Here is a 12,333-nt window from a genome sequence, read left to right on the forward strand (position 1 = left end):
CTGACCCATGGACTGTGTTTAACGGTCACTCATAAGTGCATTCGTTACTTGTATTGCTGGGAAAGGGTCAACCTAAACTGCATTGGGAAGATTGCAAAGTATTCACTTATTCTGAGAATCTGTTAACCTTCTTCCTTCCTTAACCTTTTCCACAACCTCAGTATATGTATTTAAGTGTTATATTGCCCTTTCTAAAGAAGGCTTATTTAAAAACAGTTTAATAATTATTTTACTAGAAAACCTTGGTATAAGTGTTATTTGAATACTTGTAACCGTGAATCTCTATGTAAATTCCCTGCAGCTCACATTTACCCCTCTTGAGAGAAGTCTGGTTTCTCAGTCCCTCTAGCAACTTGTGTAGTACAGAGTTATACAAATAGTTGGGTTACCTATTGCCAAGAAAACAAGGCTGGTGTAGTCCCCCACCGGGTGACTGGACCCAATCTTGCCTAACACCAGACTATACCTTCTTATTTTCCCTCTGTGTTGGGTACTCTATTGAGGGTTATTCTTTATTTTTCTATTATCCACCAAGAAATCTGGAGCTAGCTGCCCCCTTTTGTAGACTGGAACTACTGAAAAGTATCTCACTGGCTACCGATTAGGCAGCGAGGGAACAACTCTCTTCTTGACCGATTTCTATAGAGTTTATACAGCAAGTGATTTGCTTCACTCAGAGGACATCCTCAATTAAATATACGTCCTTATCCAACTTCTTAGCCCTGATCCCGAAATGTCCTTCAACCCTTTTTTTTTTCTGAAAATAAGATTTTATTGGCATTTAGGTTATAACATCATAACAATCATACCACACCACCTAGTTTCAATTATAACATCCTCCCCTCCTCTCAGCCATGGTTTGTTCATTTGTTACTGCATCAAGAATCGGACGTGCTTTAAATCCCTTAACTCCCCGTTCAGGGTAGCTCTACTATGTACACTAGAACATTGGGAGTGTTCACCTCCGCATTTCATTGTTCATCAGAAGTAACATGTCCTTTGAGTACAGTGTCCCTTGTGCTACCAGGTCCCCCCTGTAGTCGTTCCCCAATCCCATCAAACAGATGTCCAAAAAAGGGGAGCCACATTCCTTCAATGTTAGACCTGGATTCATCTATGAGCTGAGTTAGATATATCTTAAATTGCAGAGACTTTGGTGATCCACTCTCTCCCCCCTGGCATTCGCAGACTTTTCCATCTATGGGCCAGCCAGCACCTAGCCACCACCAACATAACCTGAAACATATGGCCTTGTGTCTCACCGCAGTCCTCTTCCACATCAACCCCAAAGAGAAGCAGCCATGGGGACAGGGCATTCTCTATTCCATCCACCCCCTTTATCCAGGACAGAACCTCTACCTAGTACGTCTGTACCACTGAACATTTCCACCACATGTGTATATAGTACCCCCTTTTTAGTGTGACACTTCCAAAAGTATGGGTCGTATCCTTCTCTCATTTGGGCTATCCTCGGGGATAGTGCCATCTGTGCGTCAGTTTCAGGGTCTGATGTCTGTACTGGAGCGAGACAATTGAGCGGCTGGCCTGTCTGCACATAATGGTCCACCTCCTATCATTGATATCCTCACCTAGATCAAGCCCAGATTTCATCCATGCGGGTGGCGGATCCCTCAGGAGCAGGAGTTTAGAGAGTCTGGATATTACTTCCTTGGATCCCTTCTGTGAAATCAAGAATTTCTCAAATTCTGTTAGTTCCCTCCTAAGGGTACCCCCCCCCCCCCCCATCTGTCTTCGGTGAGGGCCCCCTTTAGTTGCAAATAGCAGGAGGGAGAGAGGTTATTGAAGCAAAGGCCTCCTCCAGCTCCTTTAGTGACATGGGAGTCCCCCCCTCCCACCCATAACTGTCCCGCCCTGGTAAAACCAGCCTCGTACCACTGTTGGAACACATGGGGGTTCTCCAATCCCGTCCCTGAGCGGGCAAGCCCAAATATCAAAGGTGAGGGCCATGTCGTGAGCCATCTATATTTACCTCCCTCCTTCCACACGGACCACAAAACGCCAAACACTGGGTGTTGCAGGACCCTCCCTGGGATGTGTGTCTTGGGGACCTATAGCCATTTGTCTAATGTGACCAGGGCTGGGACCTTCTTTGTGCATTGTCACCCATTTGCCACTCATTGCTTCTCAGTCTCCGGAGTAAAGTGATCCACCAAGATCCTCAACTGAAGCACACTATAATGCATCCCTAGGTCCTGGAGTCCCACTCTCCCCCCACTCCCCTTCCTTCCTTCTTCGTCCTCGTCAATACCTTGTAGGAGATCCTGTGCTTTTTACCCACCCAGAGGTAGCGTAACAGGGCCCGTTTAACTTCCATCAGAAATGGCTTGGGTACCGGTGTCGGTAGCATTTGAAAGAAACAGGAACAGGAATCTGGGGAGGATTACCATTTTCATCAAGTTGAGGCGCGCCATCCATGAGAACCCTAACCCTGCCCACCGCTCAATATCCTGCTTCACCGCTGACCAAAGAGGGAGGAAGTTACTGGCGAAGAGGTCCCCAGGGTTCTGTGTCACCTGAATCATGAGGTAACAAAGGTGGGCCCCTGCATGTATTTCCCTTCAGTATCCAATACGTTTCCTGCCAGCCACTGACTTCCCCAGGTTAACCTTAAAGCCAGACAAGTTTCCATACTGCTCCAAACCGTTCAACACGCGTGGTACCGACTGACGGTTTGGAAATGTAAATTAACGCATCTTCGCAAACAGGCTAATCTTGCAATGTGTGTCCCTCACCCTTACCCCGCTGATCTTCCCATCATTCCGGATAGATGCCACCCATGGTTCCATCACCAATGCCTACATGAGCGGGAATAAGGGGCAACCCTGTCGTGTGCCCCTCCACAGAGGGAACTACCCAGATTCATTTCCATTCACCACGACCCTTGCTGAGGGGCCAGAGTACAGGTCCGACATCCAACCCAGCCATCTCGGGCCCATCTCCAGAGATGCAAAATCTTCACCCATGAAGGCCCAGCTCACCCTATCGAAGGCCTTTTCGTCATCCAAAGACAGCAGAATAGCTCCCTCCTACCGCACAGCCCTCAGGTTCAGCACGTGGAGGGTCTTTCTCATGCTGTCTGCTCCCTGTCTGTTCAGCAAGAATCCCACATGATCCGGGTGGATCAATCTGGTAAGGTATCTCTCCAAATGCATTGCCAGTATCCTAGCGAATATCTTTGCGTCGTTTAGGAGTGAGATGGGCGTATATGAACTGCATTCCGCCGGGTCTTTTCCTGGCTTGGGTATCACAGCAATCAGGGCCTTAAGGAATGTCGGTGGTATTGTGTCCTGCACCCTAATCTGGTTAAACAGCTTGGCCATTGGTTTCACCAGGATGGATTGGTATTGTTTAAAGAAGTCATCTGTATAGACACTCCCCCCTTCCCCCCTGTACCGCATCCCCGGCGCCTTCCCACCAGTCTTTAGCCTTTTAATAGCTCCCTTCACCTCCTCCTCCGATTTCTCCCCCTCCAGGACCTCTCGTTCTGAATCTGCAGGTTTGGAAAGGGAGTGCCCAGCCAGATAACTCTGGATGTCCTCTATCGACTCCCCCGCCCGTTTAGTGCACAGCTCTTTATAGAAATCCGCAAAGCATTCCGCTACCTTCTCCCCCTCTTTACAAATCCTCCCCCCTTTGTCTCGGATACCTCCCACCCTCCTCTCCATCCTGCAACTTCTCGTTGTATGCGCCAGTAGGGACCCCACCTTGTCCCCCCTTTTGTAATACCTCATCTTCTTGACCACTTCCCCAATGAAAACCGTATGCAGCGCCTGCCTTTTAATCCGGCATTTCTCCCAAGAGAGCCTCTTGATCCTCACCTTTACGGGTGAGTCGTAACCAGATAGCCCTCAGTGCTTCACGAAACCTGCCCTCAATCAATGTCCTATCAAGTTTCCTTCGTGACCCCTGCGCAATGAGGATGCCCCGAAAGGCAGCCTTTGCCACTTCCCACACTACCGTCATCTCAGTCACCCCATTACCGTTAATCTCAAAGTATGCCTCCATTTCTTCCCTCAGGAATTCTTTAAATACTTGGTCCTTCAATAGGGTCTCATTACAACGCTACCTATAATTTCTCGTGGCCCTTGGCAGTTGCAAATCCACCACCACCAGCTCATGGTCCGACCAGGTGATAGACTCCACACTCGGAAGCCCAACCTCACCCCACCCTCCTCCGGTATCAGTAAAAGGTTGATTGCGTATGTACAGTGTGGTGTGGGGCTGGAGAAGAAAGTGTAGCCCCCTGGGCCCGGCCACCATTTACGCCACACATCGACCCAGTAATATTCCCGCAAGTGGTCCCTCATGGCCAGGTTCTCTTTCGTAACCTCTTTGACCCCCGTCCCCTTTGACGACCACTAGTCTAGTTGAGGGTAAGCTATAAGGTTGAAGTCCCCACCTAGGACCATGGCTCCCATTGCCCACCCATCCATTACCTTGAACACCCTGTGCAGGAACTTTATCTGGCCCATGTTAGGCGCACAGAGGGTGGCCAATGTGATCTGCATACCCTCACACATACCCTTAATCCCCAGGAACCTCCCTCCGAAGCCCCTCTTGGTCTCAACATCCGTGAGGTTTAATGATTTGCCCCGGAGTATGCCCACCCCTTGCTTTTTAGAGGATTTATGGGAAGCCCAAAAGTTCCTCCCGATTTCCTTCCCCTTTATTGTCGATTCTGCCCCCTGCCTGTAATGTGTTTCCTGTAAGAAAAGGACCACTAATTTCTGTTTGTGGAACATGTTGCTAGTAAGGGACTGTTTCTTTTGCGAATTCAGGCCCTTAGCGTTCACCGTACCCACCCGTCCTTCAACCATTATCATTGCTTATCCTGTCCTCAGAAGCTTCCACGCATTCTGCTCGTCTCGTGCCTTCTGTAAACTGAAGATCCATGGCTTCACCCACCTACCCCCCCTTTGCATTCCAACCCCGCATCCCCACTTTCCCCACCTCACCTCCCTCGCCCCCATTTGAGGCGTCCGTCTCCATCTACCAGGCTTGCTGGGATCGGTTGATGAACCATGAGGGGCTCGTACCCTGCCAGGGTTAATTGTCTAACGGGGATCCCGCTCCCCCACCGCAAAGCCAAACAGTTCCGTTCAGTGTGTCTCAATGGTGCTGAATAGGGGCCCCCAATCTCTTCCCCTCCAGTCCCCATATCCCCTTACTGGGACAACATCAAAAAACTCTTCGCCCCATCCTGCAAACAGGCACAACCGTACAAACGGTGCATCAACAGTGCCAGCAGTGTTGGCACCAACATAGAAAAAAGAACAAGCCAACTGTGGCAATTTGCCTGGGCAATACATTCCCCCTCAGCCCCGTGAGTTCCCGCAGAGGGCATGTTAATGTGCAGATCACTTGCCAAGCAGTTTCATTTCACTTTAGGTGCCCCCCAAAGGCGGCAGAGGGTGTTTTTTTTAATTTCCTAGTCCCTTTCACCCTATGCTTCCCCCTAACAGAGTCTTGGCCCCTAGCATCCAGAGTGGGATCCAGGTCTTGCTCAGCCCGCTCCATTGAGGAGCCCTCTCTGCCACCAACCAGGTCATCCGTGACTCTCTGGATGTCTTCATCAGCAACAAGGTGATGCTTCTCCCCCGGCCATTCAAAAGCCAAGTAGAATGGGTGCCCCCAGCGATATCGGACGCCCACTTCTCTTGTAGCGATTTGGTGAGGGCCCCACATTTTTTCCTCATCAGCAGCGGAATGGCCGAGAGATCCTGGAGGATGGCCACTCTGGAATCTCCATATTGTATTTCCCGAAGGTTCTTCGCCAGAATCCTGGCCAGAATCTCTGTAGTAGTGTAGCCGTGCCAGCACTGAGCAAGGGCCTCTCCCCGATGGACTCTCTATCATGACCCCTTCTCCAGCGTCTGCTCCAAGGACGATCCGAATAATGTCTTGCACCTTGCCTTTCAGACCCAGCGGGGTCTCGTCCTCTGTTTCCACTAGTTCAAAGAGGCGCAGATTATTTCTCCTCTCACGATTCTCCATGTCGTCTACTTTGAGGCAGCGCTCCTCCTCCCAGGTGCTGTATCTCCTTAAAGCTTGCCTCCATCTGTGTCTCCAGGATTCCAGTGGACATTTGGTTGTTAGACACGGTCCATTCGATCTTCCAAAGTGGACAACTTAGCCATGAGGTCCGTCAGTTTAGCCCCCCCATGTCGTTCTCATCCCCCTCATCTCCTCTAGGATGGTTTGGATATTTTGCATGGTGCCCAGGTCCGCCGCACACACGAGTGGGGGTGCCCCGGCTTCCATCTCCGTGCCTCCTGCCTGGAACTGGTACTTTGCCAAGGCCTCTTTCCAGCTCATAGGTTGCCCTCCCCCCCGGCGTACCTAAGCCCACCAGGCGTTTGTAGCTCAGTCCCGCTGGGAGCAGGGCTCTCCCCCGACACATTTCAGTGGCTGTAGGTGGTGAGGTTTGTTGCCCAAAGAGGGGAGGGTTACCGCAATATGATTGGAAGGGAGTCCATGCGCCAGTATGCTCTCCTCTGCCGTGTCTATTCCTCATGGGTCGATTCCTACAAACACCTCGCCCCCACTATGAGTGTCCTCACTGTCTCTCTGCGTTAGGTATATCTTTGGGGGGTGGAGGAGGGGGTTCCGTTTCAGCATCTGCTGGGTAGGATCTCAGTCTGGTAACCACTCCCAATGCAGGTGAGCGTTTCGGGGTGAGAGTTGCTCTCCTGTCAACTGGTGTGGCTGTATATCACCCTAAGGGGTTCGGGTTCCTCTCAGCGTCGCTCCTGGGGGCACCTTCATCATATCCCTCCAGCTGCTCAACATATACTTCCAGGGACTGTGTGGAGATTGACTGCTTCCCCGCGGGTCATGAGGTGGAGACTGTCTCTCCGTTTATCCCCCCCCCCAATGCAGCCACTGTGTCCACCTGTTGAGCCCTTCAGACCATCCCCCGGTGCGTCTATGCCTACATTTCCGGGTGCCATTGTGTGTTGTACAGCTCACCTCACAGTCCGGCGGATGCGGGGCAGTTGGGCCTCCCACCCTCTGCTTTTGCTAACTTTTAGCCGCAAGACCCTCGCTGTCTGGTCCCAAGTCTAGATAAGGGGGCACCGGGCCCACGGGAATCTCCTGGCTACACGTGTTGCTTTTCTTTGCCCGCTCATCCCCATGGGCGTAGAACCCAGGCACGCTCCCGCGTCGGCCCGGCCTACTGGTTTCCCGCCCCTAGTATAAGTGTCCAGGTCCTCTCTGCCGGTTGATGGGGGAGCCAATGTGGGCGAGATCGCTGCATTGGTGCCTATTTTCTCTGGCGTGCCTGTGTCACCCCGAGGGGGTTGGCCTCCTGTTACAGCAAGGCCTGCACGCACCCAGAGCGCGCTGTCCATGTGGCCTGGCGTGTAGTGCCGAATACCTCAGTGAACCGGATGTGTCCCTCCAGTAATCGCTGAGGAGGGTCACTGTCCGTTTGGCCCCCTCGTTTTGTCCCCTTCTGTGGAATCCACTGCTGGTGGAACCCAGTGTTACCCTGTGGGTGGGGGGGTAGGGTAGGGTGGGTGGTGCTACCAAGCGGGTCCTCCTCCAGAGATTGAGGATCCTGGGGCCAGGCGTATCCCCAATGCCTCGCCGTGCAGTCCTCCTCTCTTCTCCTAGCTGGGGTCTCCCGACAGCCCTCCGGTGCTTCCCTTCCCCAAGGTGGTAGCCACTCACAGTTTATACCGGCCCCCACGTGTGCATTGTGGAGCCCTCATGTGAGTCCTTTCCCCAAGGCGGTAGCCACTCACAGTTTATACCGGCCCCCACGTGTGCATTGTGGAGCCCTCATGTGCGTCCTTTCCCCAAGGCGGTAGCCACTCACAGTTTATACCAGCACCCACGTGTGCATTGCGGAGAACGCGGGTCTCCAGTGTTATCCTGGGGAAGAGTGGGCCTGTCTCTCACCTCCTCCTCCTCACCCTGCGTGCTGCTCCGTCCTCACCTGTTCCCATACAGGCCAATGGCGGCGTGCTCCAGCGTCGGCGCGGGCTGTGAAGAGAACAACCTGCCACTGCAGCCTCTCCAGGTACAGCAGAGCACGGGCAATCTCGTTCCTCAGGCGTCTGTGTGCCCGCCGCCTGGCTCCACACAGCTCCTGCGCTTCAGGCCACGCTGTTTCGACACATAACCTGCGTTGTGTGTTGAGCGATCTAGGAGGCAGGGTTCCCTCAGGGTCCAGACCACCCCACCAAGTGTCTGGGGATTCCTCTCCGTCGTTGGGTCACCCCAGCCTGGGGAAACCGACTGCGGGCACGTTGCTGGGATGGCGGCTCGGCCTCAGTTTTGCTTTCCCCTGAAGCCAGGTACAGTGCGGTCGAGGGTTTCCAGCAAACTCTTGACGGCAGCACCAAGCACTGGGGGCACCTCAGGAGCCCAGGGTTTAACGTGACAATGGGACCCTGGTTCCGACAGTCTGATCCCGCTCCTTGGGCGGATCTGAGCCGGTTCTCCTCAGTATCGCCTCTGTTTTCGCAGGGCTGGGTACAGAGCTCTCAGCTCAGGCAGCCATCTTGCCTGCGCTCCCTGGTGGCCTTTGAGCCCTTTCTAGTACAGCAGAATATTGAAACCGATCCTCATTTAGTGAAGAGGTTACCAGGGGTCCATCATCAACGTGAGGGCATAGGGTATTCCACCAGGTCAAGGATTTCCCTCATCTGGTGGAAAGTCTTCCTGTTCATAGCCTTCAACCCCTTGCTTTAGTATATCATCACCCTGCAGGTATGTCTGCATGGGCTCTAGACTTTTTTGGTAAATGGCACTCCGCAAAAGTATATCGTTTATGAGCCCTGCACTCTTGTCTTTTATAAAGGATATCATCTTTGCAATAGTGGCATTAAACTTCCCCCTAAATTCAAACCTTGGTTTGTGCTGTGGTGCATGCTTGCTTAAAAAAGGAGAGGAAGTGGTTCTACTACTTCCTTCACCTCCTCCTAATCTTCCGTGGAACATAAAAACTCTAGGAGGCCCTTAATTTGCATGGAGGAGATTATGGAACCCCCACCCTCTCTCTACATCTCCTCTTGTGTTCAGTTATGCTATGCTATCTTGCATTTGTATAATGCCTCCTGCCATAGGTTATGGCATTGAATCGCTTTGCCCTTCAGAGGCAAAGGAGGAGTAGGCTAAAACATTCAGTAGGTGTAGGGAGGAGCAAAGTCAGGTAGATAGTTGGGATGAGGACAAAGAATAGAGATGCTCCGGAAGGCATAAGAAGGAAACGGTGGAGGAGTTACATGTACAATTGAACCAAATGTATGGCTGGACCAGTGCTTAATTTGTAAAAAAATAAGTGCCAGTGCCCAAAAAATATTGGCCCCATAATGCTGGGCATGTCAGCACGGGCGCGCCGGCCGCGCCAGTTCAGTGCTAGACCTACCTAGATTGGCCCACCACCAACCCATCACATTGCTGCTGATCCATGTCACATGTTTGGCGCTGCAGCAACTGCTGCCACAGGCTAGCAGTGGGATGGATGGGGAAGGGCACACATGGGTTGAGAAAGTATAATGCTTTAAAGTTGGAAAACACTTGTCATGGTAGGTGTAGTGGTTTCAGCATTCCGGCAAACCCAGAGGCAACAGTGCATTTGAACACACTTCTAAGTTCTAGACCACACTTGTTATACATCTGGACCATACTTGCTGTCCTCGAAGGGATAATGCATTTGATAAAATTGTTGCAAACCTGTGGATGTTATCTTATTTGTCAATTTTGTAGAATGACCCCCTCACCGCCCGGCCCACCCCCTCCCACCGCCCCGTTTCCCAAATGGCTCCGAGTGGAGCTGCGTTGCAATCATTGTCCCGGGACTCAGGATAGCTCAGCAGAAAAATGCTCGATTGGAGGCAAGATGACACGAAGCAACACAGGTTCGATCCCCGACTCCTCGCTTAGAAACCTCTGGGTATTAAGCGTGTTATAAATACGCTTAAAAGACATGCTCCTCCTGTAACTGCGCCTCGATGCCCCCGGGCTGTGTGAGCGCTTTAAAAATGCAAATAAATAAAAAAGCATTGTTTCAGTCACTGTTGCATTGTATTTGTCTCTACCCCTTGTGCCCCATCTGACAGTCTGTTAAAGTACACCAAGTATTGTTAATCGGTTATCTCAGGAAGAGCACCCTCCCCTCAGCCCGTTCCTCAGTCACCCCATCCAGGTGTTTTGTGTAATCAATTTACTCTCAGGCCCTTATCAGTCATCACATCTCATAAATGCATCCCCCTTGACCCTTCCTTCAAGCATAAGCATGGTGTTGTATAACTTGGAAAAAGTCATTTCTGCAAGACATTGTTGTGAAATCAATGGCCTGTGCTACTTCTGCATTAGGGCCTATTTCCACCTTAGCACATATTAAAAAACTAAATATGTTTTGTTACCCAATATTCAGGAGCCAGAGGAGAATGCATATTCGGATATCTCCTTCCCACTGACATGTTCTTGCCATACTTCACTAAACTAAACTGCGGGGTGTAACAGACACCCAGCTCTATCTGAGGATTCCTATCTGAGGATTGCATGTGCTCTCATTCGGAGCACATGCTCGAAGCGTTTTGTACCCAGGTTAAAGGGCCACATCTGGTGTATAAACCACACATCAGGATAGAAAACATGCACTAGAATGATGTTAAAAAAATGACAGCAAAAGACGGTTGAGAATTATACACAAATACTCAACTAGTGCTTTTATTTATGACGACAAATTAGTGGGCACGTGCACCATGTTTATCCCGTCTAGTTTCCATGTGTGTATCTTTGCCTGAAACGGCATTTCAGAAGTTCGTCTTTGCATGGGCTTTTCTCGCGAAGTGCAGCCGGTTCGGTTTCGGCCCAATACGTGCACCGTTCTGGACCGGGTCCCCTCGCTGAAGCTCGTTTGGGAACTAATGAGGCCGATAACATTAAAAGGAAGAAAAGAAACACCCAGGCAAAAATTCACAGTTCATGTTTCGCTTAGATGAATGCTATCCAGGGTCGGACTTGGGCATACAATTGTCTTGAGTCGGGCTCGGCACGAATGAAAAAGTGGCCAAAGTTGCAAACGACATTTCATTCCTTTTGTGACAGACTAGTGGGACCATGCTGCCGCCTGTGCCTCGCCCAGTCCTGGTCCTTGCCCTGCCTTGCCTCAATCACGTAGGCTAACTTCCATGATGCCGCCACGGCCACGGCCATGCAGAGCCTGATGATGACAAAAATAGGTCCGCGGTGCAGCGGCCCCACGAAAGGTAAGATTTTAAAAGAAAAAACATATTTGGCCGGCTAGGGCCCATCACTTTCGAAGTGATGGGCGACAGCCGCCACTCAAAACAAGTTATTTCTTTTAAAACCTACCTTCCATGGGGCAGGGCACCAGCCACCGGCCCCACAGAAGGCCAGATTTTCAAAGAAAAAAGTAAAAATGTACTTTTGGGCACAATCCACGGGCCCGGCCGCCCGCGGCAGTGTCATCGACTCAGTGTGCGGCAGCCAGCAGCCCCTGGTCACAGAAATTTGCCTGGGCCTGGCACTGACTGACTGCAGTCAGCAGCACACTGGTCACACAGACAGAAGCCGGGCGCAGACGGGCCCCCGGTGGAGTCCTGACTCCTGGGCAGCCAGGACTTCACCAGGGGACCGTGCCGCCACCCGGGCCCCGACCTGGGCCTTGCCTGATCACTTGACTGACAGGCTCAGGCTGCACTGCACGCAACAACAAGTGACTTACCTTCTTTGCCGGCTGGGTCTCCTGTCAGGGCCTCAGGGTGGGGGGGGGGGGAGGGCGGGTGCGCACACTGGCACCCGCATAAATGAAAAAGCAGGCAGAGGGGGCCGCAGGAAGCAATTAGGCCGCACCACGCAGAGCAGACTCTCTCTCTCACAAGTCAGGACCGACGACGCCATGCCTCGACCCCTTCACGTCACAGTAACTTGTGAAAAGAAGGTGGTGCCGCGCTGCCTCCTGTGGCAACAACAACACGTCACCATGTAATTTCACTGGCTCAGAAGAACAGCCAATGAAAACTGTGCATTCTGTGTTACTATACAGACTGTATCAAATACTGCATACTAACAGAATGGTAGTTTTTATTGGCTGTTTGTAACAGTTTCTTGTTCATTGCTATTGCTTGTTCATTGCTATTGGCCCTCCCAGGCCCAGCCAGCCATGGCCTGCAACATGCAAGCACGAGAGAGATCGAGATCAGAATGACAAATCCCAATGATTTATAATCGAAGCAAAGCGAAATGGAAGAACAAACAAAGCAATTGCACGTGCGCTGGGCCCGCATGAGTTCCGGTGCCCAAAAAAGAGTGCCAGTGTTGGCCACCGGCAAC

At 51.6% G+C, this 12,333-nt stretch overlaps 1 protein-coding gene across 1 annotated transcript in view; it reads right to left on the reverse strand.

Annotated features, from left to right (window-relative positions):
• RTN4 (reticulon 4) overlaps positions 1-12,333 on the reverse strand; it is a 543,567-nt gene that overhangs the window by 49,070 nt on the left and 482,164 nt on the right. The window lies entirely within an intron of this gene.

The sequence above is a fragment of the Ambystoma mexicanum genome, chromosome 4q, assembly GCF_040938575.1.
Source record: "Ambystoma mexicanum isolate Mex_15411 chromosome 4q, UKY_AmexF1_1, whole genome shotgun sequence".
NCBI lineage: Eukaryota > Metazoa > Chordata > Amphibia > Caudata > Ambystomatidae > Ambystoma > Ambystoma mexicanum.